Here is an 8,114-nt window from a genome sequence, read left to right as displayed (position 1 = left end):
CCATCCACATCTTCCTCTGTCCGCCCTCTCCGCTCACTCCAGGGAGGCATTTGAGAAGCACTGCCTCACAGCGACCTAGCGGGCTCGTCTATGCAAACCAGGCGTGAAGTGAGAAGGAAGAGGTCCAGCATGTTTACCAGGCTAGTCTTTGATGAAAGATGCTGTGAAGAACTTTGCTGTAATGAGGAAGAAAAATCCTGCAACAGAAAGCTTGTTAGGAAAGAGATTTCCCTTTCATTCAAGCCGCGTCTTTCTTCCCCTTATCTGACCAACTGAAAAAAAACCTCTTCTGAAGTAAATCTTTCCCATATGGTCTGCAAGACACTGGTCATCAGCATGGCCATACATTTTGCACTTTTTTCCTGGTAATCACAGAGAGGAACCACAAAGGCTTCCCTTCAATATCCAAGCACACTGGTGTAAGAGCAGAAGATGAGTGTTTGTGAACAGAAAAGCCCCAAGCCTAGAAAAGGAGTGAGCCAAGAACAGTTAGCATTTTTTATATAAAGGAAAATTGAATAATGTAGATCCAGTGAAGTAAACACATATCTAGGTATGGTAATATACTTTTATGTGCAAAAATTCTTTCCCAGAATGAAGTGATTTTTACGGTGGACTCACTAGCTCAATAAAGACATTTTTATTCCAGAATAATTCCTCCTTTTTGAAAGCAGATAAATTGCTTATTCTGGAGCAGTGTCTACACAGCATGCATACCAGCGTAGCCAGAGAACTGTGGGAACTCGTCTATCGACTGCTCTGTCAGTTTTCCCAATAAGCAAGTCCTATTAGTGTCTGTGCGTGTGTGTACGAAAGAGAAATACAAGAGTCTCTCCTTATCAAAAATACTGAAAAATCAAATATTAAAATCTCACAAAAACATAGCCTGCTTCTATAAAACACTTACAGCCTTCAAAAACACTCACTGCATCGTGAAAAGCGGTAGAGGAGAACTGGAGCTCCTGTGAACCTATTAGTTCCTGAGCATCTGAATGCATAAACTCTGGTTTCCTACAGCTCTGTCCCATGGGCTTTACTGACTGCAATGGCTAAGAAGACACAAGCTCCAGCTGAACTTTTCTCACCGGTGTGACATATACATGCAGATTTTGAGGTATGTAACAAATGAACTCCTGACGCCACCTTTGCCATGCTCTGGGCACAAAGGGATACATAGCAAGCCTCTTCACCCAGCTGCCTTCTTTTTCTTAAACTTGTAGGAATTTAATTGTCTTTGAGAGTTTTACCCACCTCTCACATTCAGCTGAAACTGATCAGCAGGTTCAAAAATTAGGAATGAGACACACAGACACATGCACACACAAGGGCTGGAACGTATGGAATACATAGATACCTACATTTCAATTGGAGAGCAGTTGGGGAGAGGAATGGGTAGCTATGAAGTTTCATTTATCATATATAAGATATGAAGAGAATTTCCCTGATTGACCATAAGAGGAGACTAGGCTGAGTAGCACAGGCATGGAAGTCTATGTCACAGATGTCCGGATGTCAAAGTGCATTCTGCCGGAGGTTTCAACATGAATCATTATTTCTGTAGAAAACTAACCTTGAAATCAGCACTGCTTAGGACTTCCATTACTGTGGTACCCATTCAGAAAACTTCAGAAGGTAGGCCAGGAGAAGATCACAGAATCATAGAATAATAGTTTGGGTTGTAAGGGACCTTTAAAGGTCATCTCGTCCAACCCCCTCTTTTTTTTCAGAATCACGCATCTATATGTTCCCAAGCTGGTGGGCAAGGAAGCAAATAAAACCGGGGAGAAATTAGCACAGTAAATGAGCATTCGAAGTTTAACCTAACTTTTAGTTGGTTGTAATTGAAATCATGATGGTAATACTGCCCAATCTGTTTCTTGGATGGCTTTCAAAAGAATTAGGAGGTCTTTGAATTAAAAAAAAAAAAAAGGGAAGCTGATAAACGTTGTGTTGGAAAGCCTTCATCCCAGCAGCGAAATGTGCAACACTGAAGGCAGAGTCTCAGAGCTATAGGATGAGATGAAGCCTGAGCAACACAATGCAGAGGGCAAAGCTACAGAGGAACTGTTATGAAACCTGAGAGGAGAGCTTGAAAAGGAGAACAGCTTTCCAGTCCAACACCTAAAATATCAAGGGGCATCACTGAATGAGGAAGAGAGTCTTCCTCCCATTATTGGGAATGATAAAGGACTTTCCATTAAAAAGCAATAAAGAAGAACTATTAAACCCTGTGGGAGGGAGGAAGAGGCAGCAGGAGTAGCAGAAGTCTTGATCTCAGCCTGCTACCCCATCAAGACCTGATGAAAAAAGCGCGTGAGTCCCCACCCCGCGAGGGGTCCTGACTCCCTGGGCACCTCTGCCATGGGGTTCGGCCCTTGGCGGGCCCCCAGCACGCCAACAGCGAGGCTGGGCCAGGGCTGCCAGGTTGTCCCCCGTGTGTCCTGTGTCGTGTGCCCCTGCCCTGCCCGGGCTGGGGAAGGGAAAAGAGGGGAGGGATGGTGGTGTGGGTGTACCACTGACCCGGGGAGGGTGGGGGGTGTGCGTGAGGGGGTAGTATATGGAAGTGTGTCTGTGTGTGTCTGTGTGTGCGCGTGTGCACATTCCCTGCCTGGGAAGGAGATCTGTGGGGAGGGAGGTGTGTGGGGAGGTGTGAGGGGGTGTGCTCATTCCCCGTATGGGAGAGTTAATGTGGGTGCATCCTTGCCTGAGAGGGGGATCCCCTGCCTGGCGGGGGATCAGTGTGGGTGGTGTGTGTGTATGCGTGCGTAGGGGGGGTGTGTGCATCCCCTCCCTGGGGGGGTTAGTGTGGGCTGCGTGTGTGCATGCGTGCGTGTGCGCGCATCCCCTGCCTGCGGTGTTGATACACTGTCTGCGCGCGCCTGCCTACAATGTGTGTGCGTGTGTGTGTGTCCCTCCCCTGCCTGGTGTTCCTGCGGGGGGGGGTGCGCGCACCCCCTGCCTGGGGGTAGCGCGGGGGGGGTGCGGGTGCGCGCACCCCCTCCCCGGGCGGGGCGGCCAGGAGCGGGCGCGGGTGTGCGCGCAGCCGGGCGGGGGGCGCGGGGGGGGGGCGGGGGTCGCCCCCGGTGCCCCGGCCGGCAGCGGCCGTGCCCCCCCGCCCCGCCGCCGCCGCCGCCGCCGCCGCGCACAGCCGCAGACACGGGCGGCCGCGCCGGCAGCCGGCGGCTCGCATGCAGCCGGGGATTACAGCGGGGCGAGGGCAGCGCGGGCTCGGCTTTTATCCCCCCCCGTATCCCCCCCCGCCCGCCACCCCAGCCGCTCGCCGCGCTGCCTGTTCGGCGGCTTCTCATCTCCGCGGGTAGGAGGGAGATGCCTTTGCCGCGGTTTTTCCACCCCCGGTCCTCTCCGTGCCGGGGGGGGCGGTGATGTGGAGCCGGGAATGTAGAGCAAAACCCTCCCCAGGAGGGAGCGACCAAAACAAACCTCTCGCCGTGGCTTTGGCGGCCGCGCAGTGGCCGGGGAAGCCCGAGCAGCCCCTGCCAGCGCCGGGGAATCCCTCCTCCAGCCCCCGGCGGTGCCCCGGGCGCCCGCGGAGCAAGGTAAGCGCACGGGCATCTCGCCGCCGCCGAGGGCTGCCTTTTGGGTTTATTTGTATTTTTTTTTTTTTTTTTATTTGGAGACCGAGTCATCCACGCCTCTCGCACTGGGAGTTGCAAGGGAGGCGAAAACTGCCGGCTGGCCCCCGGTGGGCTCCGGGGCGCCCGGGCCGGGCGGGAGCGCGGCTCTCCGGCGGGGAGCCCCGGGGTGCCCCGGCCGCGCTCCGCCGCCGAGCGGCGGCCCCGGGGCGGGGAGCGCCCCTCGGGAGCGGCGCCGTGCTCGGCGGGGCTGGACGGACACAGGGTTTTCTCCCCGGCTGCCTGGCTCAGTTTGAGGGAGAATAACGCAGCCCTCACGCTGGAGCGCTTGGGAAACCGTGGCTTGTATTTTTGTTCCTTCAGAGCTGCTAAAGGGAGGGGGGAAATGACATTTCGTAGTATTCTACCTCCTGCCGTGGGTGAGCTTTAAAGATAAAGGCTCGTCATTTGTTTCCGATGCTCTAATAGTGCTTGTGGGAACCTGATGATACAAAACCTCAGCGTTCTCGGTAGACAGCTGTCATTTGAATTACCCCGTGTACCCAGGGACTGAAAAATCCCCTCTACCAAAGAAGAAAAACTGTGGCATTGTGCTAGTCTTAAATATACTGGCATATATGCTTTCTGTAGATACGTAGTATGCTGTCACTCCCCTAGATTTAAAAACCTAAGTGTCTTTATAAATGGGCATGTTCACTGCATGGTTTCTACAAACCATTCAGTATCTTTCTTATATCAGAATTTCACTGGCCGGGTGTAGGTAGACCTTTGTTGATACCCTGTGTATGTACTGTTCATATTTATAGTAGGTCTTGGACTTCATTCAACTCAAGTTACATAATGATTAAGATATAAATAAGCAGTGTATTTGCAGTTTCTTGGACATTTCAATTCATCGCAGATGAGACCATGTCTCGCATCACTGCTGAAATTGTCACTTTTTAAATGTTTGTGTAAAAAGGGAAGTGTCAATAGCATCAGGTGGAGGCAACATTCCTTAGCAAATACACAGTCATCGAGACCTTGCTATTAAAAGGGCTCCTAAGTGAAGGATTTCAGTGACCCCGACCTGTCGCTCTGAAGAGCTGCCAGGCTTGGTTTATAAGAGAAAGACCAGCAGTGAGGCTGGACAGGCTCGGGAGTGGGAAAAGCCTGTCTGGTGAGGTTTTGCTTTAAAAACACTATGAGTTCAAGTTTGCTCAGCTGGCGAGTCGTATCCAAGTTACTGCAGAGCTAGCACTGAGCCTTAGGGGCTGGGCAAGCTCTGAGAAATTAAACAACCTACCCAGCCTGGGGCGTGATCCTCCTCCCAGGGAGTTTTAGTAGAAACTTTCAGGGTAGCAGGGTCAGTCTGTGCATGCTGCTGGTGAGATTTTGCTCTGTGCTCACCTGAGATGTACTAGCAGAGCTCTGGAAATCTTTGCCAGAGATGAGGTGCAGTACACAAAAAAAGTTTGTTGCTGGTTCTTACCGCTGCTGTCTTTTCCATTCAAACAACAACTGATAAACTGTCTCTTCCCTCAGCCGTATTGAAACTTGCAGCTGCCTTGTTGTGGTTTTTCTTTTTAAAGTGATGCTTCCACAGGCAGCTTTCACAACGGCGTTTGAATTGCTCTCGCCTGCTTCTTTCTCAGCTGGACGCTGTCACTGGGGCTCAGCAGGTTGGCCTCATTCAGACATATGCAGACAGTAAAAATGAAAACATCTTCAGCTTGAGATGAGGGAGAAGTGCTGTTTGGAGCAGCACGCTTCAGTCTGAGCATTTCCATTGGCTTCAGCATTTTGAAATGTCCCGTTGCCGTAACGATGCAATATCATATGTATTTATTTATTCATGCTCAGCCTTTTTTTCTAAGTGCAAGTTAATTGGCAAATTCTGGCTTGCCATTCAAGGCAAGGCGAGGAGTCGAGATTCGCAATAGCTTTCTTTTGCCAACATTTGGGATTTTGCCAAACAGCTTGCTACTGTGACTTTTAGAAGAAAATCTTATGTGACTTCCTTGAGCTTCATGTCACTACATGTGCAGGTAAAATATTTTTCATGGCGCTACTATATTTAAAGCTACCTGCTGGAGGACATGTCAGTCAGTGTTTTACTCTGTACGTTGTTCTTATATAAACAGCACGTTGAGGAGGGGCGGTCTGGTCTCGAGTCTGCATGGTTTAGAGGAAAGGAGTCCTAGTGAATGTGAGGTGTTTGGTGAAGGGGACAGTGACTGGGAGCTCTGCAGTGCTGTGGGATCCTGCTGCAGACCCCTCCGAAGGCATTTGCTCCTCTAGAGTACAGACCTGCTGCTCCTGACAGGCAGAGCCCGGGAGGGAAAGCTGGGAGCCAGAAAGCGCAGCACTTGAAGTTGCGACCCACTTCAGCTTCATCAGAGTAGACATACATACATTCTAAAAATGAATTTTTTTGATGTTTTCAGGGGTCATTTCTATTAACTCATCATATTATGGCATAATACCTTCTGACCCAGCATCAGTATGCTCACAGCCCTTGGAGTTAAATAACGATCACCTCTGAAAGGACTTCCCCGTTTTCTATAGTATTGCTATTGGAGATTTTTTCATTTTTAGAAATAGTTTTTTTACCTAATAGATGTCTGAATATTATAAACTTGGATGCACAATGAAAACAGGCTGTTGTTTACTTTGTTGGGTTATGCTGTTTCTACTCTTATCAGGATGAGAGCATCCTAACAGAAAATATTTTTGACTTCTCACAAGTAACTGGCGTCTTTCTCTTATGGTTGTTCCTGAGGTAGTGGCACTGGGTATTTAATTTCTTGGATTTTATAGTAAATCTTTGGGACATGTTGTTTTAATTCACATTGTAGCAGGCAGAAATGAGTGTCTACTTCCTAACAATAATTTTAACTGGAAATCAAAATAAACTTTCCAAATTTTAATTGCAGAGATCTCTAAGATGTACAACAGTGTTCTATGGGATACTACGAAAATAAATTGCTTGCGACATTATAGACTAGATTTTTTTTCCTATTGTAAATGTAGATTTTTGTGCAATCTCATAGTTTCCCATGTTGATTTATCTATAATTGTCTGCCTATATGGAAAGGATTTGGAAAGAATTTCATTATTTTGAATTTTTTCTTGAGTGTTATGCAATTTTAGATACGATATTGCATGCTATAATAAATAGATTGCTTAGTGATGCTCAAATTCAATCTAAGTAAAATACATACATATTAAATCTTATGATTAAATATAAAAAGTGATTAGAGAAGCTGAACAATTCAATTTTTTTATTGAACTGAACTTGGAAGTTTCTTATCTTGGGTAGCTGTAGGTATAAAGACAGTCCCAGTATTGCTTCCCAGATCACTAAATACCATAAAAGCCTTAGATATAATATGCATCAGTCAAGATATTTAAAATCTATTAAGCTTAAAACTGCCCGTATTCTCCATTAAAGCTGGAAGGACTGCAAAGGCTATTCTGCTTTTTGTCCTTCCTGGTGCTCATTACAGAACATGCAGAAACTTCAGTGCAAGTTGCACATTGGCATCCTCCTCAAATTTCACTTGTTTGCTGTGCAATACATCACTTTCTTCCAAGGCTGGAGGGCTGGAGTAAACTGAGGAGTTTTTAAACTGAGGAGTTACTTTTTTCACCAGGATGGAAGGTATGATGATGTTAACTGCATAATCAGTAAATAATGAATAGTATTTTGAATGTACTTGTTCATGGAGATCGCATGAACAATATGGAAACAGTAATGGAAGAATCTTAGGCCGCTAAAATCTGTGGGGTTTTTAATTTATTTGTTTCTAATGCAGGAAAGCTATATTTAGCCATAATGGCAGATCAACTGTGACTTAGGTGTCTGGCTTCTATACGGCCCTATTCCTCCTCCGGATGACTATAAAGACTAGTCAGTAGCATCACTGCTGGCAGCAGCAAGAGAGTCAGAACCAACAATCTATTAGCTAATAAATAATATATGTCACGCTGGCATAATGCAGCTCTGAGTATTTAGGAGTAGGCTGTGATAAGCAGGAATTGTAGTCTTTACAAGGAACAATGGCAATCTACCAATTTACCTCTCATAATACCATGACAGGGGGACTGTGGTACACTGTAAAATTGTGCGAGGGCAGATACGGTCCGAGCCTAGACGGAGGGGCTGAGCAGCTCTGTTATCACAGCACTGCACACGATACAGGAGAAGCCTCTATGCTGGTCAGTGCTTCTCCCTGGGAAGTCATGCTTGCCCTTGCAGGGTATTCTTCATGATGCCATCATATTCGGGTATTAGCTTGTTAGGAAATAAACCTCAGCTCTTTAGGTAAAACCATGTAACAAGGAAATGAATGGAAGTCTGTGCTGATAATTAACTGAACAAAGCTCTCAAACGTAATCTTTGATGACACTGGAGATGAGCTTCTCCCCCTGATTGCCTAACAAGTTAAGAAATAGAAATCAATTATGGCAGTACAGTCCAAATACAGAATAAATTTGCCTCAAAGCATTAATAAGACATCTCAAGGCAGTTCATAAAAT

Source organism: Platalea leucorodia (assembly GCF_965183815.1).
Source record: "Platalea leucorodia genome assembly, chromosome: 1".
NCBI classification, from domain to species: Eukaryota; Metazoa; Chordata; class Aves; order Pelecaniformes; family Threskiornithidae; genus Platalea; species Platalea leucorodia.
The sequence above is the reverse complement of the archived record's forward strand: the minus strand, read 5'-3'. Positions refer to the sequence as shown.